Source organism: Fundulus heteroclitus, chromosome 13 (assembly GCF_011125445.2).
Source record: "Fundulus heteroclitus isolate FHET01 chromosome 13, MU-UCD_Fhet_4.1, whole genome shotgun sequence".
Taxonomy (NCBI): Eukaryota; Metazoa; Chordata; class Actinopteri; order Cyprinodontiformes; family Fundulidae; genus Fundulus; species Fundulus heteroclitus.
In genome coordinates, this window is record NC_046373.1 from 25,607,953 (window position 1) to 25,635,838 (window position 27,886).

Genomic DNA, 27,886 nt, shown 5'->3' on the forward strand with positions numbered 1-27,886 from the left:
CACAGTTCTCTCCTGAGAAAGAGAGAGCTATCCGTCTCTTGTCGGAAGAACAGAGTAGTTGTACCACATTGCCCTGTTTGTGACATAAGGCCAAAATAAATGTAAATTTTATATTGAATGAATTTACTAGGTTTATTGATGCTAGCGTGTACTCCAGGAGCGGGCCGCTTAAAGGCTCCCACATACTCGGGCGTACTGTGAGCTGCACAGACTCTACGCTAACTCCACAGATGTTTTACCCTACATAGTCGTGCATACTTTTGCCTAAATTTCTTGTGGTAAATTCCTACAATTCCCACACTTTCTGCTAGTGGGACAAAGCGGCGGAACGGATGGTAAAATGCGTGATTGGCTAGCTGAGCACGTAGAGCCGCTTCTTTTCCAGCAGGCTCCCACTTGTCAGTGAGAAAAGAGGGACTGTGATGCTGTGTTTCCTTGCCACTGCTTGCTTGGAGCAGCTCAATATATCAAGCTCAGTGTCACACATAAAATAGTTCAAGACTTAAGTTTATAGTGTGACACAGCGTACGTGGTTGTAAAAACGTAACTCTGCATGTCCTTGTATTTGCAGTCTACCTTGAGTACGCACGGACCTTCACGGAATAAAGTGCGCTTGAGTATGTGGGGGCCTTTACATGAATGCACTTCTAGTTTTGACATTCCAGTCACGCAGTCTTGTAGACAGCTCAGGGGTCTGATCAGGTAGTGATACAGTGTACCAAAATGTTCCAAATGTCCATTCTACGCTTGATACTTTTCCTAACACAACCATCTTTGAATTGAATTAAAAAAAACTGAAAACAATAAATTTAAAATCCTTTTTAAATTGTTAAATATTAACTAATATATATATATATATATATATATATATATATATATATATATATATATATATATATACATATAATTTATAATATAATATATATATATATAGTTAATATTTATTGTTAAAACTAAAACTTAATTTGTTGCAAATGCTCATAGATCTTGAATATGACGCCTGCAACACATTCCAAAAAACTTGGGACAGAGGCATGTTTACCACTGTGTTACATCACCTTCTCTTTTAACAACACTCAATCAGCATTTAAGTTAAAATTCACAGGTGGAATTCTTTCGTATTCCTAACAGTCAGACATATCCGTTGCCGTATTTAGTGCTTTGTAATGCGGCACACATTTTCAACGGGAGACAGGTCTGGCTTGCACACAGGTGGTCAGTCTAGTGACCTTTCTCATTAGAACGATACATTACCGATACCCAGTACCTGGGAATTGATACCGGTTCTCAACGGTACCTTTTTCTGTACTTTTGTGTGTTTACGTAGAAATAAATGTTAGTTTAATCACAAAAAACTATTTGAAATGTGGACACTTTTCCACTTTAAGTCAGTCCGTTTCAGATGTTCTTGTGTTAGAGATTATGAGATTACAGAGACTGGACTGCAAAATTGGTTACTATGTAAATTGCAGATAGTCAACGGACTCTGGAGGCACAGTTTCTGACATAGATTGGACAGAATGACTGATTAGGGGAAGATGTGTAAGCTAGGACACGTCTACATTATAGTATGATCTTCTCCACCAATCTGATGAACTGAACACTGATGTCATGCTGGACATGACCCTGAATGGGAGTACACAATTGGTCCTACTTAATATCTGTGAGGGCCCAGTACTGAAGCTGTAAACATCACTCTGCCTTTTAGATTAAATATGGTAAAATATAGTTTCTGTTTCATAAGTCGTTTTATTACTACAAAACGTTACAATAGAAACACCACATTATTCAGCAAAATAACCTGCGGTGACCACAGCAGGTCAATTATTTAACAGAGGCTTAATTTATTCACCAACTTTTTTTAACAAACCAAAAAGTCTGATGTTTCTATATTAAAAGGAAACAGGACAAATAACTATTGTTGACTTATATTAACCAAATGAAAAGTTTCTGAGTGAGTGTAAATGAATGCTGGGTCATAAAATTAAACCATCTCCCACATTTAAACTTGGGGCTGAATGGTTATTCACTTAAAACTGAGCTTTGTTTAAGTTCGTAATAACTAAAAGCGCACTAGACACTCTAATAATCAGCAAATGCAGTATGTAAACGTTTAGGACAAACTTTATGTATGCAGAAGAGTTGTTATGTTTAAAATTAAAGACAAGAACATGGTGACTGGTGTGCGTGTGTGTGTGTGTGTGTGTGTGTGTGTGTGTGTGTGTGTGTGTGTGTGTGTGTGTGTGGGCGGGTGGGTGAGTGAGTGGAAAGTTCCGGTCTGAAAAAGCTAACAAAACCACATCATCTGCTAAAGCAACGAAGAGATGAGATGGTGGAAATAGCTGGAAAGAAACTATAACATTAAGACTAGAGAGCTGTAAAATCCCCAAAGTAGAAAATAGCCGAATATGAGACAGACTCAAAGCATTAAATCAATATAATAAAAACTTAGAAACAGGACTAAGAGGAAAACAAAAAGAAAATGGAAGCAAAAAAACCTAAATAAAACAGATATATTTTTTTGGTTTTCATGTTTCATTTTGCTAACTGAAAAACTTAATGGTTAATGGTAAATGGTAGCGCTTTATCAAGTACGACGACCACGTACTGCTTTACTCTACATTCAGTCATTCACCCACACATTCACACCCTGATGGTGGTGAGCTATATTAATAGACACAGAAGTGAGACTGCCATACATCAGCACCACCGGGCCATCTGAACACAGCCTGCAGCCAATGTATGTGACGTGTCTTGGCCGATGACACATCGACTAATATGGTCCGAGTGGGGGATGGAGCCTCAATTAGACCAAAAATAAAGAACATAGCAACCATAACAACCTCAAAACACTGTCAAACAACCATTCATTAAAGTAACTGTAAAATGGTTCAAAGGATGTATCAACTGTTATTTTCTGTACAATAATGACAATGACTGAATAGAATCAATGCTTTTCCAAGAACATTGGTCTGATAGAGGAAATATGTCAATTAATCTGATAGATTTGGTAATGGTTCAAAAATACCATGGGTGGACAACAGAAAATCACAACATCTGCAAACCAAGTCAAGCTCCATTACCAACCTTATTTCTGGGTCATAGAGCCTTTTGTCACTCTAATAAAATGTTTTATACTAAACAAATAAATCATCTTTAAAGACCCACTACTCATTCAGCACATCAGCACCTGTTCCCATATCAACAGATGACCTACAATAAACCATTCAGAAACTCATTTATTCTTTTAGGTAAGGCATTTAGTAAAGTTTATTTTAAGCAACACAAATTATCCATTACTAAGCTGGCTATTAATACACATATTAGTGGCATATTAAACCTTCATTTCTTATCAAGGCATTACCATTATTGTTATTCTAAATGTCCCACTTCTACAAGTAACAAGCAATCAAGTAAGAGTTTATGGAAAACATTCAGCTACTTATGGACAGACTATGGCAAGTAGGAAGGTTGTTGCATTTGAACTCTCTTTGAAATAAGCTCTTGTTAATACGCTACTTATAAAGGAGTTGTAGGTGCAGAATGGTGTTGATCAGGAGTTAATGAGACATACTGCTTATAGACTACTGGGAGAGTGAATGAGCGGCATGAGGACTTGGTGGTATTAACTAGTGATGTGCAGTGTAATTGGGACAGAAGGATGTAACTAGACACAAAAGGACCAAAAACTAAAGACTGATTCTAAAATGAAAATCTATACTAATACATGAAGAACAGGACAGAAAAAAGTGTTCGTTTCTCTGTGTATTCTAGTTTATTCTCTCAGTTCAGCGTTAGTCGTTTCCCCTAGGACGAGTGCCTTTTGTTCTTGAGGTGAAAGTGGACTGCTGAGTTCTGCTGCTGGCCCTCCTGTGCTGTGCCATGCGTTTATGTAGCTGTTTAGTTTCTCCAGTGTAGGAGTCCTCGCAGTCCTCGCTGCATTTGATCGCATACACAACAACGCTCAGCTGTGGTTTGGTTGTTCTGTCTTTGGGATGAATCCGTTTTTGTATGAAAGTGTTTTTAGATTTGAAATTTAAACAGCACACACCAACTACAAGTTGCTCAAATGCAAGCCACCAGAGTTGACAAAGACTCCTGAATAGATGTTGAAATGGTTTCAGAAAGAACTGAGCGAAAGTCCGGTTGCCTCCAATTTAAGCCTGTTTGTTGTTCCAATCTTCAATAATGCCATGTGCACTAAGCGGGCAACAAAGTAATTTCTTGTATCTGATTTCTGACGATTGCTAGTTAGTGCTTTAGTTGAACAAAAATGATCCAAACAACCAGATAAAAAAAAAATAAAACTTGAGCCAACATGTAATACTAATATCGAACCCCTTGCACAGAGACATCAGTATCTGCTGGGCACCCTGCTAAATACCTCACCCACCATTTTTCTCTTCTGCTAAAGAAACACTCTAAAGCAGATGTGACACCAATGGCAGTGGCATTGTGATAAGATAGCCAGGGATAGACAGTGTTTTTTAGTGAAAAAACACTAAATGTTTCACAGCAAACACATCAGTGTCTTGTGATGCCTGGCTGTAGTTCAGTAACCAGTTCTGTTTTTTCACATTGTTCATTGTGAACTGTCCAATGGTTTTAACGTGAGCAAACGATGTGTGTGGCATTATTTGTTACATTGTTTGTGTTTTTACATTTACTAACGTGTAATTGTATAGTGATCCCAAAGCACTTCACAATACAGTTAGTCATTCACCCATTCACACACAATCACACTGGTGGTGAGCTATGTTAGTAGCTGACAGAGATGAGGTTGCCATCGGGTGTCTTGCCAAAGGACACAACGATGGTCGGAGCAGTCCCATCACCATCCAACCTCTCCTCTCTACGCCTTGTCAGGCTCATCAACCCTCTCTTCATCATGGCATGCTCCTTTGTCACAATCCCTAAACCCCAGATTCTCCTCCTCTCCTGTCAACTTGCTGTTAAGGCTTTCATTTTCAGCTCTTCTCATTCACTGTTTTTCTTCTGCCTCGACTTGTGCACCCCCTTTTATGGGGAGAAAGACTTCTCTAATCCTAACTGATTCTTAACCCTTCCATTTCTCTCTACATGCAGCTCGCCTCTGCCTCTGCATTTTCTTATGGGGGTCGGAAGACTTCATTAATCCTAATCCTAAAATTAACTCATAAGCATTCACAGCTTTCTTGTCTTCTGCTGGCGTCCTATCGCCAAAAAACTTTTCTAATTTATGTCAATAAATAAACAAATCTCTCTAATTGCCTCTATTTGTCTGTGTGAGTCTCTCCACATCAAGCGTCCATGCACCAGCCAATCTGCATCGAGTCCTCATCCTACAATCTCAAATAACTCTGCTTAAAAGCCACTTCCTCCATGGATTCTCCTGTCCTTCAGTTTCAACTTCGACCCTCCTCCACCGTATCTCCTCCTTCACGCTCTCAAGTTTTTCTTGTCTACTTCTCCCCTATGGCCTCCACTACCAGTGTACGGACACCGGGGAGAAGACTTCATAATCCTATTCCTACAATGAACATCCAAGCTCATAGACATTCAAATCTTTTTTGTCTTGTGCCGGGGTCCATGTACCAAAGAACTTTCTAATTTATGTCAATAAATCTGAAATATCGTGTGATTACTCTGGTTCACCTCCTCTTTTACCTGTTTTAAGGTTTTCTATAGATGATGATTAATGATGCGAAGAAGCCTGGAGACAAAGATCTTAAAGCATGAAAGTTGATGACGGATTCCAGAGGGAAATAATATACAAGAAGGAAAGGTGACAGCATTTCTGTCAAGGAAAGGCTGTCTGATAGTGGTGCCTAAGAATAAATAGGATCACTATACACTTGTACGCTTTTTTTACCCAAAGTAAAGCTCACTTAGTTCAGTTTATGACTGAACTAAATCTTTCACTCACAAGGTGGCAGGCGCTTTATGGATAAAAATAGTCCGCACAACAGTTGGTTTTAGCTTGCGAGGGTAATGCTCACCTCTTGACTCTTTCCTCAATGTTGTTCATGCAAATGACAAAGTCTTCTGGAGAGAAGTGTTGAGAGCACAGATGTGGGTCTTTTGGAACTTGTGTTCTTCCAACAGCTTTTTCCCATTGCACTCTTCATTTTTTATTTGGGACATGATGTTGTCCTTTTTTTGATATTACAGCTAACAGCGACACAGTATGGCATTGTCTCACTGCGCGCTCAATCAAAAGGCACATATATTGCTCCTTAAAATATCGTGTCTTCTCCAGCGCATTGTTCGCACCTCCCCTCTGACTCTTTAGTGCCCCCCAGGGGAGATGCACGTCACCTATTGAAAACCACTGCTCTAGAGAATAGTTTTGCAGCTATTGTTTAGTTTCCTGTTTTAAATAGACATGTTAAATTATTGTGTACTTGTTAGGGCCTTTTCATAAAAAAGTGTGTTAAGTTACCCTTCCTGCAAACACTGTTGCTCAAAAGAAGAAAAAAAACTTCCATAATCAACAATCTGTTTTAAGTTAGTTTTTTTTAAAAAGAGTTTAAATGAGCAAATTAGTACATACTTCAGTTTTTCAAATTAACAAGTATTTGCTAATGCTCACATGCAATGAAAAAAAGACTTGAGGGATGCATGTTTCTTTAAATGCTGCCACTTCCTCAAAGCTGATTGCTGAAAGTACAAAGAAGGCTGTACAGAAAATTTGAACTAAAACCACTGCTAAATACCACGTTCAGTCTTTGTTTCAGAGTAAAGGCGTTTTTTACAAGTGTGTTAAGTCTAGCGTCTCTTCAGCCATTTGCAATTACCAGAATGTTGTCAGACATTAAGCTCTCTCCAGGTTTGCTCCAAAGAGTGAGATACAGCATTACAAAGGAAGAAGACACAGCAGAGTGGGAGAAGAAGAAGATTTATATCTACAACTACATAAATGAAGGGATCGATGGTTTTCAGTCTAAAGAAGGAGGTAAGTAAAGGAGATAATATAGATGTGCAACACGGAGCAGTGGAATGCTCTATAATTGTTATTAGCTGGGATTATTAGCCTGACTACATGCACTTATTTTCTAAATGTATTCTGATTAAAATAGACAGGAACAAAATAGCAATGATACAATTTTAACCAAATAGAGCTCTGTTGATCTGACAACTATAGATGGTTAAAGACATATGTTACAGTAAATCATGCACCGTAAAAACTATTACCACATGAAACTAAAAGAGAAGGAAACGATTCCCAAGCAATTTTCTGTTTAAGTGAAATAACTGGGATTTTAAGCATGGATTACTTCGAATAGTTTGTCTTATTGCAGAAAAAAAGTCAAGTTACTTTTATGATAAAAGCCAATAAATGAATAAACCCAAAGTGAATAATAATATTAGTATTTATTAAATATTTTTTTAATTATCTAGGAGGTGAAAACGTTTTCACAAAAGGTGTTGAAAGATATTTTCTGAAATGCATAAAACACATTTGCTTTTTTTTACATTTATTCAACCACCTTATGCAATAACACCAATGACAACTTTGGAATGTTCATATTATTCATGTCTTGAAACAAAACTAATGGTCTGGCAGAAATGTGTTGCACTACATATTGCTATGCAAACTAAGTTCAATCGGTTCTGTAGTAGCCAAAAGGCAGAACTTGTAGCTAGGTTTAAGCAATGTGATTACAAGTGTTAGAGCGAAAAAAAAAGGGAACCACATGGCTTTTCTTCTAATTTGTTTTAAAAATACATAAATACAAATTTACAATTATTTTCAAAGCTGATGTTCAGATAATTAATGTTTAACTATTAAGTTTTCAGTTTGATGTTGATAATTAACACCTTCATCAAACTCCAACACAGCGAAACATAGTAATATAATATTTAATCAAATATACTGAGGTGCAGCTGCACACACAAGCTGCTCAAATCATCTTTGTGCTTGCAGAATATTAACCTGACAACAGCCAGCTGCATGTATCGCTCCGCCTAGCTCCACTCACATACATCTGGGACACCGGCATAGGGATTGCCTTTACTGAAGGCTGGGCCTTATCAAAACTCCTTGCATATGATTGGATAAGCCACTTGTCTGTCATCTTTATCGACGTGCTATTTCAACCACTCACACCGAAGCTAACCTGTGACGCTGATGAGACCGACGCAGGAAAACCCCCCCTTTTTTTTTTTTTTTTTTTTTTTTATGTGTTTGCGCCTTTGCGGCTCCAGTGCAGGGTTTCCCGCAGCGCTATCTTGGCGAGGCGGCCGCGGAAAACGTGTCGTCCCTCTCCCCAAAGCTCCGCGAGCCGGTCCGCGGAAAACATGTCGTCCCCCCCCCCCCCCCCCCGCTCCGCGAGCCGGTCCGCGGAAAACGTGTCGTCCACAACCCCCCCGGTCCGCGAGTCGGTCCACCTCGCATAAGCAAATTCCTGCGGGAAACACTGTAGTGGCACACCTTTTATTGACAGTGCGCTGACAGGAAGAGGGGGGGAAGACAGGCGGCAAAGCGCCGCGGGTCGGAGTCGATCCCGGGCCGACCGCGTTGAGGACTAATAGGCCTCCTTATATGGTTCGCGCTAACCGCTAACGCGGTCCGCGTTGCGCGTCCGCGTACGCGCCCCGGAAAACAAAACTTGCCAAATCCGGTCGGGAGAAGGGCGAAAACATGGTTTCCACCAACAAAAGCCTTAAGAGCCGTTCTCTGATGTTCTTTTAATGAAACAATATTAGATAGATTGGACAACACGGAAGAAATAGCAGCATCAATGCTAACGCTTGCTTCCTCGATGCGAGCCGCCATTGTTGTTGGAATCTCACGGTGGCTTCTCCACTACGTCACATCCATGAAACACCCGCCCTGCGTCCTGATTGGCCAGACCAAAAATTTGGTTGGGGAAATCACTTTCAATCAGCCGTGTCCCAGATGTATGTGAGTGGAGCTAGGCGGAGCGATACATGCAGCTGGCTGTTGTCAGGTTAGCAGAATATATTCATGCAAAAACCTTTTTTTCTGTGCATAAAATGGAGGAAACATGACAGGAGTGACACAGACCTTCTTTCACTGCCATTAATTAGTAACAACTAGATATGTGCTTAAAAATACACACCTCTCCTGGGTATCCCAAAATGGGGTCATGGTATACAATAAAATGGATTGATGGATTGATATATCAAGATGAGGGGAGCTTTCTGATTGATCTTTTTTGTTAATTTCTAAATTAAACTAATTATCAGGTTATGTATCACAATTAACTATTAAAGTGTTCCCATTTTTGTAGAATTATGAATTAAACACCATGTGATAAATATTTCCATCTGTAGCAAAAATGTGATTTTAGAAACATGTGCCTCAAAGAGACGAGTTTGTGTCTATAAAATATGCTGTAACACATCCTGTTGCTAGAATTGATCTTCCGCTACAAGCTGAAGCACATTAAACTTACAGCCACAGAGAAGGCTGGAGCTCGCTGTTCAGTTTCCAGCTATTTTTACAAACTTCATGAAGATTTGTAAAGATTTTACGCCTTCTCTGTCTTCATCAGTCACAAGTGAACACAAAAAGTAATAAAAGAAAACCAGAAGCCTATTAGTCAAACAAAATAAGGGTGGGGCTAAACCACTTGTTTACTATGAATTCTCCTAATAAAATCGTACACAGCAGGATATCACAAACTAAATAGAAATATCAACATCAAAACCATTTATCAGTACAAGCATATTGAGGAAATTTTGGCATTGAACTGTCCGTGTAGTTTGGTTTATGTTGGATGAACTAAAAAGTCGAAAGGTAAACATAAGAGAATAACTCTGTCAATTGCACAGAAGATCTGGAAAGGGGTGATATAATCAAGCTCTTACTTCAAAGAGAAGCTCACTGGATTTATACTCTTTACAGAGAACTAAATCTGTCATGCCATTTCTGACGTGTTGTTATATATATTTCTGCTCATTTCCAGCATTTGGTTGTAATGGTAAATTATTTTACCACAGACAGTCCCTGCTGTTTTTTAGGCTCTTATCTGCTACTCAAGCGACCATTAAAGTGTAAGACTAAAAAGTTGATGTTTATTCGTCTTGTTGCTGAAACGCGCTATAAAAATAAGGAAATAACTAAAAAAATCTAACAAAAAAAAATCTATCACAGTGATATAGATTCATAAATTTTATTGGTAACATCAAGTAAAGGGTGTGCAAACCATATTTATTCATAGAATAAAAGGAAAAAAAATGTATGCACATATTTTGGGGCCCAAAACACAAACGTAGAACCTGCAGCTGCTGAAAAATAATACCGAAAGCTTCTAATTTTACACATCTAATATCAAAAAGTTCTTAAAACAATCAATAAATAAAAACTTGCTATGAATGTGTAAAAAAATTAATTCGTTTTTACAATGTAGAAGTAAATGTGTACACTAGTATTATGATGAGTTTTCCAAAAAGAGTACAGGACCAATGTTTTGATCACCCCAATGAGGGTGAGAGTTGAGGTGATGATTGGCTGGAATTAATCCTATAGCTGTATTACAAGTAACTTTCACCCTCATTCGGGTGATCAAAACATCGTTCCTGCAAGCCAGGCCAATAACAACCCTAACGACTCCTCGTTACAGAGGAGTGGACCAGTTTCGGTTCAGTCTGCTGGCTTAATGTCTTTAACAACCGCCCAGGGGTAGACCTGTTTCTGTTGAATTTGCATGTTATCTAAGCCATTACAAGGCCTTTGTTGGGCAGTAATATAAAGCTTGATACTACACATTACTCCAGACTTTTTGAATTGAGAAAGCTTCCTGGATAGGAAGCAAAACGTCTTCAAACTATGGAAAACAAGTCCAGTTGCTTTGTTTTTTACTCCTTTTGGAATGACCATGACCTGGTTGACTGAGAATCTTCACCAGCATTATGATGAGTTTTTGACTTTTACATGACTGGTGACATGATTTAAGATTTTGAATGGAGCTACGACTCTAGACCAAAGGTAGATGCTGAGGCTGATTACAAAGAATACCCCAAAACCACTGAGTTTCTAAAAAGGCTGACTGACCATTTGGTGTTTTGCCATATTCAGTTGATCTCTCTGTAATCATTATTCCTAGTAAGATGTTCCATATTTGCTAATTGCGTACTTTAATTTTTACTTTTTCCTACTTCCTGTATTCTATTCTCTGTGTATTCTAGTTAATTCTCTTAGTTCAGTGTAGTATTAACTCCTTGCTTAGTACTTTATTTTTGTCTTTGTCCTGTTCCCTATAGATTGATTCACTAGCCTCACTTTTTTTATTCGACTACAACTGTTCAACATCTCCATTGATCAGCTCATCTGGTTTCTTTGTCGTTTCCACCATTGTCTCAGTATTTAAGGTTCTGGTTTTCACAGTCACTTGTTAGAGTCTTGTTTTTTCTCTGCTTTCATTGACTTGCTCTTTCTGCAATTCCTCCTGTAAGTTCTCCTTATTTATATTATTAAAGTACTCAATTTTACCTAGGGTTGGGAATTAAAAAGATTTTCACGATTCGGATTCCCTTATCGATTCTGTGAAACGATTCGATTCCTTATCGATTATCTTTTCGAATCCAATTTATGGAAAAAAGAAGAACAAACAGTTTGATGATGAGCATCAACTTTGTTTAATTAACTATCACACGATCTTACAAACTAACAAGGTCAAGATGTCCACAGCAAATGTGCAACTGGAGTAACATATTTGTTTTAATAAAAAAAGGAATATAAGAACAAACCTAAATACAGTAGATGAGTTGTTTAGAATACAAGAAAATGTAAGTTTGTTGTGACAGTTGCTTATTAATCTCTCTTTAGATAACCTCATTCATCTAAAGCTAACCGAGAAGGCATCCGTTTAACGAAAAAGCATTACTGTACAATTTTGGGAAATAAACTCATCTCCCCCTGAATTAAATAAACGAGCATCACCTTTTTCCCGCTCCCTGAACTACGGAGCAACTTCGTAGCATGTTTTGTTACATCCACTGCAATAGCTAGAATCATGAAAGAATTCCAGCTACCAGTAGTTCTAATTAAACATGCTACCAATGAAGGGCTGGATTAACGAGAAAGGCACACTCCCTTAATAACCCCAAAGAGAAGTAGGAAATTGGTTTATTTCCAGAAATGGCATATGATTTACTAGGAACCACATTAAGCACAGCCACTGATGTAAAACTAGCTACTTACTCCAGAGTTGCCTTCCATGCTGGTCGTAACTTTAGCTTTTGTCTGGTAAGAATCAAAAACACGGGATTCGTTAAATTGTATGCCATGTTGTGTGCGCAGGTGTTTCTGCCTGTTGGATGTATTTCCTCCCGCGGATGTAAATGCCATTTTGCAATGAGTGCAAATCGCCTCGTTGCCATCTTTCTCTTCCTTAAAATGAAGCAAAACTTTCGATCGCTTTCCCCGATGGGGCGGCATTTTATTTTTGTTTTGCTTTAAACCTGGTCACGTTGTGCGCAAGTTACGCACATGTGCTTACTGAATGCCGTGTGTGAAACTTGCGTAAAAAACGTGACGTAACTTGCGTAAAAAAACATTGTGCTAACGTTGTGCTGCTCAGAGCCGGGCTCGACGGAATCGAAAAGAAAATCGTTAAGCAAGCTGCCAAACGGTGCCATCGAATTGGAACACACGAAACCGGTTCCTGTTCAGAACCGGTTTTCGATTCCCAACCCTAATTTTACCACAGTGAATCTCTGCACTGGGGTTGTTCTGAAACTGTAAACATGACAACTAATATCCAAGTAAGCAGGGCTAAAAATACAGTATTTGAATTATATGGATAGTTTGGTGAAGATGATAAGTTGGCCTAATACCTTGTTTAAACAAAATGTGTCATTGCTTGTGTTTCTCAATAACGAGAGGTGGGAGGAAAGTACTTTCAGTTTCTTTATTCAAAAATGAGCTTGTGACTGATGCATTTCCTGGGGAAACAATACAAACCTGCAGTGCATGTTTTTGTGTGGTTTGTTGGTTCAAACATACATCAATATGCCATCTTTAACGCATCAAAAAACTCTATCTCCACAAATTAGGTCTAATTAGGCTATAAATGCTGGTATGGTAATATGCCAATTGTTTACAAGAGCTGGGAATGGTAATCACAAATTTATGGTGTGAGTTTCTAATGCAAATAATCTGGTGGGCGAATTGTGACTGTTGCTTTAAGGGTTGCAACTTCCTCTAATCTTACATGTGAAACCAGAAGAAAGGATGGTCAAAACCAGCAACAGTGAGAGCAGTTTTAAAAAAAACTGTTTTTGATGCTGTGTGGTATACAAGTATAGACTTGTACATGGCTTTACCAGGATGTCTTCAGATATTTACTCGAAAGTAGATACAAGCAGGAAGATAAGATTTACCAAAAAGGAACCAGAGGACAGAACAGAACAGGGAGGAGAGGGAGGTAAATATCGATGAGTCTGCAGACAATGTTGCAGAAGACTGCATGGTTTCTCTGCCACAGGAAGAAGGTAAGTATATATAGGACAATTTGTGACTTTTCTTTTTCTGGCTTCTTTGAATGAGGTGCCTAATCCATCTATAAGCACTAAAACAAAGATTTGAACAAACCCTCCATTTCTAGCTTCGTTTTTTAAGGTTAGACAAGTGAATGTATTGTTTTATAAGGCTCTTAATTTATTTGTTCTGAGGTCAAAGCTAGATTTGGTGTAACAGCTGATCATTGCTCTAACTCAATAAGTCCACATTGCTCTATGTTGAAGTCTAGATTAGCCCACAAAAAAAAGACAGAACCACAGCTGTCACAGGTGATTAACTGTCCTCGCGGAGGTGCATTCAGAGATGATGCCAGCCATTTCGGTGCCCTAGGCAAAAACTAAATGCTACAGTGCAGAAAAACAAAAAAAGCATGGAAATGTGTATTAATCACATAAATATGTATTAATAATGCATGACAAAAATATAAAAGAAATTGCGTTAAACTGGCATTTATGTGTTAACTATGAAAGCCCCCGTTCCAAGGTTTGCTCAACATTGCTCAACATTCAAGCTGTGCAAGAAAAAGCACAGTAGACACGGTGTGTGTGTGTGTTATCATAAATTAAATTTTGAATAGATTTCCAACAACCTCGTCACCACGTCCACCACTGTATGTCCAGCTGCAAATGTCCCGTCGGGCACAGCGACTCTCCTTCACCCAGTATTCTCGATTACGATGAGAGTCCAGCTGACCAGATCCATAATTTTTAGTTTGGAAGAGATGTAAAAAGAAGATCCAAAAAGATTGATAAAACAAGGCAGAGAAATAGGAGAGGGAGAGGAGAGGTGAGAAAAGAAGAGTGTCCGCCTTCACCGAGAAGCAGGAAGAATAAAAAGCTGGACTCAACTGAAGCCGCGCATACAGACGTGTCAAGAACTTTAGCTAAAACTGTTGTGTGTCAGGATGCAGCTTGTAGGCTGCATGCTGAGCCTCTCTCCCTCTCTCTCCTTCCTGCGCAGCCTGATCGGTTTCACCTGGCAGGCTGCAATTAACCCGCAACTGCTTCCACCTGGTTCCACCCTTATTTAAACATACCTCTTTCTGCTCTCGTTGCCGGCCCGTAGTGTTCACTCCAGCTCAGTCTCAGTCAGTATCCGGTGTCAACTCAGTTCCACGCTCTTCAGTTCTGCAACTCAGTTCCACGCTCTCAAGTCCTGCAACTCAGTTCCACGCTCTCCAGTTCTGCAACTTAGTTCCACGCTCTCAAGTCCTGCAACTCAGTTCTACGCTCTCAAGTTCTGCAATCCAGCTCCACGCTCCCAAGTTTTGCAATTCAGCTCCATGCTCCCAAGTTCTGCAATTCAGCTCCACGCTCCCAAGTTCTGCAATTCAGCTCCACGCTCCCAAGTTTTGCAATTCAGCTCCACGCTCCCAAGTTTTGCAATTCAGCTCCATGCTCCCAAGTTCTGCAATTCAGCTCCACGCTCCCAAGTTCTGCAATTCAGCTCCACGCTCCCAAGTTTTGCAATTCAGCTCCACGCTCCCAAGTTTTGCAATTCAGCTCCACGCTCCCAAGTTCTGCAACTCAGCTCCACGCTCCCAAATCCTGCAACTCAGCTCCACGCTCCCAAGTCCTGCAACTCAGCTCCACGCTCCCAAGTCCTGCAACTCAGCTCCACGCTCTCAAGTCCTGCAACTCAGCTCCACGCTCCCAAATCCTGCAACTCAGCTCCACGCTCCCAAGTCCTGCAACTCAGCTCCACGCTCCCAAGTCCTGCAACTCAGCTCCACGCTCTCAAGTTCTGCAACAGTTCCACGCTCTCCGGTTCCGCAGCTGTTTCACGGTCTCAAGTCCTCCGCTCCAGAGTCTCCTCCCGGTCAGTCTCCCCGTGCTCCTCCTGTCAGCCAGCTTCTGCACCCTTCATCTCCGTCCATAAAGACTCTGGTTCCTCTCGTCATTTACCCTCCATTCTGTACAATAAAACTCACTTCAAGAGCAAGCTCTGTGCGTGCGTGCTGTGTCCGGGTTCATCCAAAGACAAATCATGACATTGTGTACCAGAAGTAGGGACAGGTTCAGAAACATTTTTAATTTATTTTAATTTAATAAATCTAATTTAGTTCAGTGACAAATAAAATAGACATAAACCATTTTTATTTTAACATGAAAAATTATCAGAAATTGAATAGGAAATAAAACTATAATCTACCACTTCTCTCAAAAATGTTTTATCCACCCTAGACTCTTTGATATCTTGTCATGCTAAAACCACAAATGGACAAAAAATGGATCCATGATAAACTAAACCTGGGTCAACCAACCTTACAAATATACATTATAACAAGTAATAAGGAAGAAAAATATGACCTTTGATAATATTTACAGCCTTTGACTAGGTCATTATATTTCATTATATCTTTACAGCATAATATTTTTGAATATTTTCTTTAAAACATAAATTTATCTGCTTTCTTTGGTTTGTTTAGACTTATTGTTCCACAGATTAACTCTATAAACATAAATACAACGTTCCATCAGACTAGTTCAGACTTTTGGTTTTGTTATCTCCTATCCTAGTATCAATCCTAGAAGTATCAATACAATTTATTTTAAGGAATCTTTTTTTACAAATGTACCAGTAATTTGTGTTTATTTATTTCAAATATAACTTACAAATATGATAGTCCGCAAAGTCATGACATTTCATTAATTTTAAATTCCGGAATGGTGAATTTATTGGATTTCAATAATAACACCAAAAATGTTTTATCTCAACATCAGAAAATATCTTATTGCAAATCTCTTTATTGCTTAATATGATATAGCTATTTTTTCTTCCGTATGAGTGGTTAGGAAGCTTGGCATTTGCAACTTGGAGAGGACGATAAGGATGATGGTTCAAATCTCGGTCATCTCTGGTCCCTGAGCAAGACCTTTGGCCACAGATTTCTCCTCGTTCTTCACTCAGTGTCACCAGCACACTGCTGTCTAAGGGATGGGTTGAACACAGAGACACATTTCCCTTCTGAATGACTATAAAGGATCCCAACTTTCTTTCTCAAGTCCTTTTTATCCAACACATGTGTCACATTTTCATCACAATATAACAGCTCATCCTACCTGGGCGACAGATTTCAGATGAAAGTTCATTATGCATTTCTTTAAAAACTCAATGATGCAAAATATGAAGGAAGGGTGAAAAAGTACAAAACCCAAGAGTCCTGAGGTCATGTCTGAAATTTGAACAATTTGAGGAACCTTGTTGTCCCCTTTATGTATCAAGTCCTCAGTCAGCAGAACCGTCTATCAGGACATTTTGCAGCAATAATTTCATTCACTCCCTCTGAAAATCTTTAGATGCTAATTAAATTTTTCAGCAGGACTAGCTGTAATCACTAAAAAATAAAACCAAAAAAAATAAAACCAAAATAAACATTTAAGTTTGTTTAAAGGTTGTTAGAGGTTGTTTAACCATGGTCAATTTAAAGCTTGTTTTTCCTCTCTGCTCTTTTCCTCTGCAGATCAACAGGTGCACAGTCCACCTGCAGCCAACAAAAGTCCTGCCCGAAGTGCTAAACTGTGCAAAATGGTGCTGTGGATTTTGATGTTATGTACAATCATCACCCTGGCCATATACCGTAAGTAAAACCTATGCAACACATCAACACAAGATGTATTTTACATAAAATGCAGATCAAAAGCTTCTTGCTTTGTATTTAACCAGTCAACATGAGACTAGAGCTATCAACGTCACTATAACAAGGTATCTTAGAATGAACTGAAGATAGTTTTCTGCTGACATCAGCAGCAAATCAACACACAGCTTTATTACCAGAACATACAGAAGAATCATTCCTCACACAGTTTGTCAAATTAACCACTTTACATTTATAAAACATTTAAAAAGCTTTGACTAAATTCACAGGATAGTCGAAGAAAACTGATTTTTTTTATTTAGTTGTTTTACATCAAATCTGTTTAAAAGCTTCAAGAGATACAAATAAAATACAAAGTTTCCAAATTATGAGCAAATCTAGGCCACATCCATACAGGATTAAATGTCCAGTCAAAATGTCCACAGCCTTTGCGGGATCTTTGTAGGAGTTTCTTGTTTCTAAGTTCTGAGAACTGCCAGTTAGTGCTTTAATCTTACAAAAATGACCCAACCATGCAGACTAAACAATAAAACTTGTGCCAATATCTAATACAGCAGAAAATACAGCAGAAATGATACATGGCAGTGGCATTGTGATAGGGTCCTAAACATAGACAGGAACCTTTACTCTAGAAACTTAATTTTTCTGACAAAGCAACATACTGAGTCACCAAGGAGTGAGCCTAACTTTTTGTAACCACAACTAGTTGCGTTTACAACATGTTTTACTTCAAATTCAAAGATAATGACGAAACAAACCATGTGAAATGAAAAGCATTTTACATTTAAACAGTTGTGTGTATCTTTACTATATGTAGTTGTCTACAGATAATTTTGTTAACCTTAGTGAAAGAATGTAGAGAAATAAAGAACACATTGTAGAAAATAAGAGCATCAGAGGATTTTTTCTCAGGCTGTAGAATTTGTATTGAAACTTGTTATTAACTTGTTTTGTTAATATTAAGATTTTTTAAATTCAATCATATCGATTCAAAGTCAAGTCTAGTTATAAAATATTGCAATGATCATCAGTTTATTATGCAAATTAGTAAAAAGTTACCATCTAAGGAAACCCAGCCGATTGCAACGAGTCATTGATTTTGCATCAATCTCTCCTCCTGGACATGCATGTAGCGACAGATGACGATGATGAGTTTACTAACTGTGCAGACGCTCCCTTATGTCACTAAACTGGGATTACTTTACATTTTGAATTATGAAAAAACTTCACCTGATCAAAAGTTGTGAATAACTGGTAATATTTGTCACGGTTTTTGTGTTAGTTCAGTTTTGCACTTTTCTTTATTTAACTTGGTCAGGGTTTGACAAGCTTTTAGTTCAGTTCTGTTAACCTGCCAGCTCACTTATCTGTCTTCACCCAATCAGTTTGTGTCACTCCTCTGTCAGCAGTCACCAGACAGTCAGAGCTTTTCATCTGACAGTCACTTTCCTTTGATTAGTTCCACCTGTTGTCTTTAATTAGTTTCTACTCCGTTCACCTGCTCACTCCCCTATTTATACCTGCTTCTCTCTTTTGTTCATGGCCAGATTATTTTGAGCCATTTGGTGAGTCTAGTCCAGCGTTCCATTGATCGTTGACCTGTTGATATCACCCAATTTAGCCTACGGATTTTCTAAGCCAGCCTGTTTCCTGTATTACCGTTTTTTCCTGCCTGATCTTACTGCCTGCCTGTTTTGCCTGACCTGGTTCTGTTTTTGGAGTACCTGAGTCTTCCCTGATCCCTGCCTGTTTAGTTCTGCTCATCTGTGTACCGTTCTGTTATTCTGACCACCGAGCCTGCCTGTCCCTGTCTTACCAGGCCGCTTTTAACATACCGGCTTGAAGTCTTTAATTGTTTGTCTGGTTGAATACTGGGTCCATCTGTCCACGTTCATGACATATTGACTTTAATATTAATGGGGTTCTTTAATCTGTCAACATAAACTAAGGATTTTTTATTGATTTTTTTTTTTTTTTTATTTATTCTTTAGTCCCTCTAGAAATCATCAAAGTGAAGAAGAGCAACAGCCACTTACAGGCTAAGCTTTTAGGTAAGACACATTTCATCCTCAACATTATAACACATTCTAAGCAATTCATTTTTTTTCTATACCTTCTCTTACCAACAAATTAATGTTTTTTCTTACACATGGCAGCTAACAACAGCCAATTAAAGACAAAAAGTTTAGGTAAGACACATTTTATACTCAACCACATTATAACACATTCTGAGCACCTAAATATTTTTCTATATCTTATTTAACAACCAATTGTTATTCCTCAGACGTGGCAGAAAAGATTGGTCAATTACAAGCAACTTTTTTAGGTAAGACACATTTTATACTCAACCTAGGGGTGGACGATAATTCAACAACGGTATATATCGTATGGTTCACTATAAAAAACAGGGGTCAATAAAAAGTTCAATAAAAGAACGGTGCATGTAGGTTAATACTACAGTCATCGGATCCTCCCAGCCAATCACAAACCCAGGAAAGCTCCATCAGTTCAGAAAGCATGTGTTCTTTTTTTTTTTTAACACTTACAGTTTTCGTAAAACGTTGGTTGAATAAAGGGTTGTTTGAATCCATTTATTTACAAATAGGTCATTAAGCAACAGCATAAAATGGCCAGGGCTGCACTTAAAATGTATATTTAGAATTTTTTTTTTGATAATGATCAATATCGATCAATATGATTGCATTTTATTGATATGGTTTTTTTCCTATATCGTCCAGCCCTAACTCAACCCCCTTTATAACACATTCTGAGCATGTAATATTTTTCTATACCTTCTCTTACCAACCGATCATTGTTATTCCTCAGATATGGCAGCTAACAACACTCAGCTAAAAGCCAAACTAGTAGGTAAGATATTTTTTATTTTAATAAATCACAACTTTAAAGCTGCAAATTTCTATCCTTTGTCTTCAATTATTAACCAACTGGTGTTATTCCTCAGACATGGCAGCCAAGAACAGTCAACTACAGGAGAGCTATGAAATACTCAGAAAACATCACAGCCAATTAACAGATGAAGTAAACAGACTAAAGGATCAGGTTAAAGGTGAGAAAAATAAATTGAAACGAAAATCTGTATGACCCACCAATAATCCTGGTTTCCATTTTCTAGAATCAATTTTGTTTTGTTCTTGAAAATATAAATACTACCAAAAGGACAGTGACTGTTGGGGAATAAGCTAAAGAAAATTGAATATTAATGTTGTTGATAATAGGTTTAAGAATCTTGCCTGATGCGGAACCCTAATATATGTGTTTGAAGGAAAGTGGTGTCCTGGTGGATGGACAAGATTTGGATGCAGCTGTTACAAGAAATTTAAAGAGACAAAATTGTGGTCTGACAGCAGGAGACACTGTCAAGACAGAGGAGCTGATCTGGTGATCATAGACAGTCGAGATGAACAGGTGAGTCTGTTTGTTAATATCTGTGTGATCGCTGATGTAAAGATTTACATGAGCGTAGCGACGTACGAAGAACGGGCCCCAGGAGTCTGACCTGTTGAGATTCTGTGAGCTGGTCTTTGAGTGCATCACGTGAAAAACTACATTAAAAACACCTGATGAAAGATAATTAGTCACTATTTTTGGAAAACAGGTTTTGTAAAAGACAAAGACTTTGGTTTCTTTTGCTAAACAGTTCTCACATGGAAACCACAAAGATGAAGCCTCTCTGAGGTTCTTCTGACTGTTCATGAACAATCAAAACCAGCCAAGGGCCAAACACATGTGAGGCAGTGTTGATATAGAACATTATGCACAAAATGTTTCTTCACTGCAAAGTTTAAACACATCAGTGTCTGGTGATGCCTGATCAGATTTATTTTGTGTTAAAGCATCGCTGCTTCAGAAGGAAGTTCTCTTGGCTGAAGTCCAGTAATCGGTTCTGTCTCAACGTACTTCAGTGTGACCTGTCCAGTGTGTGTTAACAGTAACAAATGATGTGTGTGGCAGACGGTCTTGGTGTGTTCTTACATTAAATCACACAAATCGTCTGTTCTCACTAATTCCCATCCTCAAGCTTTGAAACTGGGAGAAGATGACTGAACTGATATAGCTAACAATCCTCTGGTTTGTAATATGATAATTTCCTCTCTGAAGGATCCTCTGAACTTACAAAAACTTTAAATGTAATTAGTTGTGATTCTTTAAGATCAAACTAAAAGTACTTTGTGTACTGCAATTAGCAACTTTTTTTCACATTTGAAAAAAATGTGAAAAAATCGTCCAGCCCTAATCTTAATTGTCAATACACTTGAAACATTGAAGCAATGCTATTAAATGCAAATAGCTACATTTAAGGTTCTGTTTAACCTGTTAACCATAAAGGGCCCACCGGTGGAGCCAATAGGTTTTAGCTTAGGCTGAAAGGGCTTAATAAACTGTACAGGTTTAACTATAAATATATATAGTCTCACTCTTCCACCAATAAAATAGCTAAATTCTGATCTTCCATGGTTGTTGAAGCTTCAGATAAACATAAAACTTTCTATATGAAGGATTGGTAAGATGAGGAGCTGTTATTTTTCTATGCAGATCTGAAAAATTCTGGTACCTGAGTTTTTTTTCCTTTGATTTATTATATACATTTTCACAACAAGGTATATTTTTTAATCTTTTTTATATTTGGTTTCAAACAATCAAGTAGTTTATCAAAACCTAAATAACTAAAAGCCCACGCTCACAGAGGCACAAAATAACAGCATTACAATGAAATGAATGTAAATATAAAGGTCTTTTTTAAATTTTGATTTAAATAAAAAAAGAAAAAATCACTACATTTTTATTATTATGAAATAAGAGAGATAATGTATAGAAAGATCAAATATGATACCACTATAGGATGTAGAATAGCTTTCATCATAAGACAAAATCTTTTTATTTTATTTTATCAACTGAAATGTGCAAATATAATCAAAACATATATATTCTCCCCTCAACAAGGAATTTGTAAAAGAACTGAATGAAAAGGGAGAATCCTGGATTGGTATTCAACGTACGTGGATACGAGCCAAGGAGACGTATGAGTGGAGATGGGTGGATGGATCACCACTGACACAAACGTGAGTGTAATCTAAGAAAACTACTTAAATCTAAAAGAAAACAAAAAACCTGCTTTAACAAGAAGAAACTGTAATTTTTAGCGGCATTTAGCGGACCAAATTTCCCCAAATGGTTGCGTCCATTAGAGGAGCACAGTTATTGAACACACTGCCAGCTCAGGTTAGGGGCTGTGCAACCTACACAAGTTTTAAAATCTCCTTGAAACAGTGGTTGAAAACTAACCAGACATGTGTTCACAGGTGAATTTATCTGTTTTCTTGGGCCTGTTAACCTAATTTCATCGTGATTTTATGTTATTGGCATCTTATCTGTTTGTGTCCAGCCTGTTCTCTCCTGTATTGTCTTGTTTAATGTTCACCGTTCTTACCTGCCTTAGGGCAGCGGATGCAAATTAGCTGTTGTGCTAATTCTGGCATATTTACATTGATGCTTTAAGCTGACATGTTGATGAATGTGCATTGTCCTAGTTCAAATAAATAAATAAAAGGCAGAACAATATTATTTGAAACAGAGATTTTTCTTGTGACACCATTGTGTTGTTATGGTTACCACTGTCGCCCCAGAAAGAGAGGTTGATTGTTAAAATTTAGAGTTTAAGTTTTGTTTCTTTTGATGTAAATGGTATGATGCTTTCACAAACTTTAACATTTAAGAAGAAGAACAAGTTCATTTCAGTTGGTCTATATTTTCTATTTAGTCTCTTGGTTCAGATATTTGCAATATCTATGATGTATGTAACAATCAGAGTTGGAGTAATCTGGGAATGACATTTAGAGTTTTGGGTGAATAAAAAGAGAAAATTTAGCTCAAACCTTACAGTAAAAAACCTACTGTGGCTCTCAAAATATTTTTGCCCCAAAGAAAACCTATTAGCACTAACAGAGGTAAACTATCTGGATTCATGGTGAAGGAGGAGCGTCCAGATGGAGAGAAATAATTAGAAAGCAGGCTGCAGAAAATAGGAACATGATGGAAAAGAAATAAAACACAAGCAGAGTCATGAAGGAAGACCAAAGGCAGAGAAAACTGAACACATTTTAAAAAAGAGCTAATGTGACTGAAATAAATAATCTGATAAACTCAGGAAATATAAACTGTAGACTGAGCAAATATCCTGATAAGATAAGATAGGGCTTTATTCATCTCACAGTGGAGAACTATACTTGTCACACATCAGCTTAATAAACAATAAAAAAGGTGCCAAAGGGAGAAAAGAGGTATAAGGTATATGTTATATACAACAATTTTGGTTGTTTTTAGCAACAACAACCAAATAATGTAGGAAGCAAAGGCAGCTGCAGCACTGAGTTTGTAAATAAGACAAATAGGAGCTAATAAAGAAGATTAAACCAGGAGATGACATCAGCCCAAGAAACTAAAAAGAAACTCCTAAAACTAAGGTTACAGACCAGAACGGCTGAAAGTTTTAAAGTCTGAAAAACTTTCAAGTACACTGCTGGGTGGGCTGTTTCCCCAGCCCTCCCAGCATGTATGAAAAATTAACAAAACTTACACTTAAAAAAGAAAAGTATTGTGGAGTCTCACAATAAATCTGTCATATTTAACAAAGTTTTTTCTTTTCTTCCACAGGTTTTGGGCAGAAGGATGGCCACGGAAAGACACTTATTGGGAATATGCAACATGCTGCAATGATGAAGGGAAATGGACACACAAATATTATACCAATCCCAATAGCTGGATTTGTGAGAAATAAACAAAAACACACCAACTTCCTTCTTTAAGATTTTTTTTTTCTTTGTCAACTAATGGCTAATAGTTTCCCCCAGAGGTTTATCCAGAGGGACAATATAAGCAAATACTGATGATGTTGTGATTAATTATGCTGTGTGAAGCAGTTTAAATCAGACCGTGTATAATTCTTAGTTCTTAATCATATTTCTTTTGATTTAAAACTACTATATATCAGTTTTAGATAATGCAACTGCTTTCTGAGAAGGTTTTACAATAAAAGTGATTAACTCCAATTTATATCGATACAAAACTTTGTAAAATAATAGTATGTTAAATGATGAATATAAACGGCTTTCAGTTTCTCTAAACGACACAATCAGAAATAAATTGTGAGTCTTCTTGTTTACTTCCTTTTTTAACCTGCTTTAAGGTGTTTGATAGATGATTATTAATGATACATTGAAGCCTGCTGACAAACATTTTAAAGCCTAAATATTAACAGATTCCAGAGAGAAATTTAGAGAAACCATCCACAAGAAGGGAAGGTGACAGCAGTCCTGTCAAAGAAAGACTGTCTGATAGTTGTGCATAAGAATGAAAACGATTAATATACAGTTAAATGTTAAATGTGTAGTAGTTTAGCCTTTACACCATTTAATTTGGTCTGTGGTGTAAAATAGTAAAAATAAACTGAAGACTCTTGTGTGAAGAAAGGTGTACTGTATGGTGTTGAGTGAACACCTTGGACAAAATTTATTAAATGTTTGGAAAGCATTAACAGTATTTTGTTAGTTTGGAAATGTAGAGTCACAGAGGATGTCTGCCCTTATTGGAAAATTATTTCAGGTGATAATGTTTCATTAAATGACTTTGATGTTGTGAAAAGGGCGTTGTAAAGTTTTGCTATGCTAAAACATAAGTATTATGGTAAATTTAAAAGGAAACAATTACAATACTTATTTCACAAGGTGGACAACACAAGATCTAAACTTTTTTCTCCTAAAACTATATAAAATTTTGGTAATACTAGATATTTTTGGTTTTAGTTTCCATGTCCTTAAAATTCATCAATGTTAATGAGGCCACCAAATAACAAGGAACTTGGTACATAAATAATGATCATTCACTGGAGCCCTAGATTTATCAACAGCTAATTGTTAGCATATTGGGATTGGTCAGTAAGTGAATGTTTCAGCAAATCACATGATGGGTTTGTTCTGTGATTATTGAGGGCCTAAAAAAAGTAGACAATGCTAACATGTCTGATTTATAGAATTAAGTACGGCCTATCTGTCTTGATGAGATCTCAACATAAAACAGATCTCACATGTTTATCATTATAAGGCTCTAGCAAGAGAATCGTTTAGCGGCTAAGGTGTAATTTCCTGTTTTAGACAGACATGTTAATTTATGGTGTACTTGTTAGGGTGTTTTCACAAAAAGTCTAATAAGTTACTTCTACAAACACTGTCGCTCAAAAGACAAAAAACTAAATAATTCCATCAGAAACAATCTGCTTTACTTTTTGCAAGAACACTGTTTCCTGTTGGGTGAATTAGTACATACTTACTTTATGTAGTATCAGTCTTTCAAATAAATAAGCATGTACTATTTTACTTATTTATAATGTTCAAATAAAATAAAATAAAATACTTCAGTGATGCCCATTTCTTTTAATGCTTCCACTTCCTCAAAGCTTTTCACTGAAAGTACAAAGAAGGCTGCACAGAAAAAAAGTAGCACTAAAACCACAGCTATATATAAAGTTCAGACTGTTTCTATCAGAATAAAGTCAGTTTTTACAAGTGGAGTTAAGTTGAGAGTCTCTTCAGACATTTTGAATTGTCAGGATGTTCTCAGATATTAAGTCCTCTCCAGTTTTCTTCCAAAGAGGGAGATGCAGCATTACAAAGCAAGAAGACACCTCAGAGTGGGAGAAAAAGAAGGTGCATATCTACAACTACATAAATGATGGGATGGGGGGGGACATGACCAGGCAAATCAGAGTTAAGTCTGCTGTCTTAACTTCAGCGTCAGGTGCCGGAGAAAAGAATCCCTCCATGCCAAAAATAGCTTTGTTTATTTCTCCTCAGCTGTTACAGGAAGGTGACTTGAGATGGCGCGGATCGGCCTCCTTTACCCACTTCCCAAGCTGAGAGAAAAAGGGAGCTGAAATTGTGACTGCAACCGGATAAGAGAATGCTGCAGAGCATTGGACAGGCCATCCTGACAACGAAGCGGCTGGTCACATGTCTACCGCTGCTAAGCCACTAGCCGCTGCTGAAAGAACCATGTATCCCCTGCTTTTTCACAGTTCTTCCTTGGATGATTAAAGTGGACTCAACGCAGACGAGGCACTGACAGGTTGGGCAGAGAGACCACATGGAAAGTTTCACGGTCATTTGGAAATGTTTGTGTAATGCTTTCACATGGTGTTTTTAAACACAAAGAGCTAATGGACGTAGCTCATGCTAGCATTCTGATACCATGTCATTGCCGATGTGATTCTAGTGTGTTTTATGGTTATAACAAGCGTTATCTCCACAGGGGTTTGATACATTGATGGTATATTAATGTTTATGTTAACCGGCTCACTCACTCTGACTAAAAATAAAGCTGAAGTCTTAAAGTTAGTGCTGAAAATCCGCTAGCCAAAATGCTATCAGCCCCGGTAACTTCTGATTTTCGGTTATTCAAATTAGCTTTTTTTAAACATAAAGCTTGTTCGTTTTACTCCGCCATTGTTCAATAGTGCTATGAGCTTTATTATCACATTAATATTGAATACTAATGTTGATTTAAAAACTTTAGATTAGCCAATTTTAGTGACCCCATTGCTACAGTGACCCCTAGCTGAGGTATAATCACATTAATAAAATCGAGTGTTCATAAAGTTTTCTGATTGTTACCGAGAAAATCATTCTTTAAGATGTTATTTCATCAAATAATGTTTTGTTTAACTCAGGATTTGCATTGTGAATGGGTTGAAACACATGCCAAATGTTGTTATAAATTTGTTAAGCTAATTTAACTCCAGTCCATGTTCTTTAAGTCCGATCCGCAGTGAACCAGGATTCACTGAATTATTCTGATTATTGTTTTGTCTTTTGTTTCTTTTACATGTAAATAGTGTCTCCCCTCTGTGGCAGAAAGCACACAGCTCACAGGATGTTTGCTTTGAGGGCTGTTTTATGGTTGTGGAGGTCATTTGGTTTGACCCCTGATAGGACAAGTTGGGTACTAAATCAGCTTTACTGAATGAAGACCTTCAGAAAACAGCCTCAATGTTTTGAGAGCAGATAGAACCTGGAGACACGGTGTCTGGGCCCACACCCAACCTAATCAGGAGGGGTTAGTTAGTGTGATAAAAGGATGTCTTTGCGAACCTTTGATTAGACAAAGAAGCTGCAATGCTTAGAGAGAAGGATATCGTAACATACTGAATTAAGCATGTTTTTTTGTCTCTTGGAATTCCAAATTAATTAAATATGCATATTTTAAATGTTTGCCTCTGATAATCTGTTTCTCCTTTACTGCCAAAACTTAAACCCGGGTAAGACCGGTCTTCAGAAATAAGCAGGAGCAGGTCCTTATTAATATCAACAATAGTACCTTAGCTTAGCTTCTTTAAATCTTCATTTTGCTTAGTAGTTTTAGTTAAGTTTCACTTGCCTAGAAGAGAGAATTTGTTGATTGAAATATAGTGTTAATTCTAAAAAACAGCATTATATAACGATGTTCTCTGGATGTTCATTTTATTTCTGTAAATAAATTCTTGAACTTGAAGAGAAGTTGTCACTCCTTATTCTATGTGTGTGTAGAGTTTGCTGTTAAAAGATCGCTAGTGCTCAAATTCATCCCTTTCAACCATTGTCTTGATATCAGCTCAAGAGCTGATTATCACCAGACAATACCTAACAGACAGTTCATTTTTAAATATTAAGTAACTTCAAAATAGTGTATAGTTGGACAACAAATACAATTTTCACCAAGGAGAGCTCTTTTGATCTGACAATTATAAATGGCTGCAAACATATTTTCAC

The 27,886-nt window shown here is 37.6% G+C and overlaps 1 protein-coding gene and 1 non-coding gene across 6 annotated transcripts in view; one reads left to right on the plus strand and one right to left on the minus strand.

Annotated features, from left to right (window-relative positions):
• The window catches only part of LOC105921420 (collagen alpha-1(XIV) chain-like), a 443,569-nt gene that overhangs the window by 84,410 nt on the left and 331,273 nt on the right, over positions 1 to 27,886 (minus strand). The window lies entirely within an intron of this gene.
• LOC105922542 lies at positions 13,377 to 26,742 on the plus strand. 2 transcript variants are annotated; one of them, XR_004932299.1, is made up of 10 exons: positions 13,377 to 13,443; positions 16,935 to 17,051; positions 19,061 to 19,120; positions 19,226 to 19,395; positions 19,896 to 19,937; positions 20,032 to 20,136; positions 20,353 to 20,495; positions 22,032 to 22,150; positions 23,742 to 25,789; positions 25,937 to 26,742. It is a non-coding gene; the product is annotated as an uncharacterized LOC105922542 (transcript). The 2 variants fall into 2 exon arrangements; XR_004932298.1 differs by having other exon boundaries at positions 23,742 to 26,742.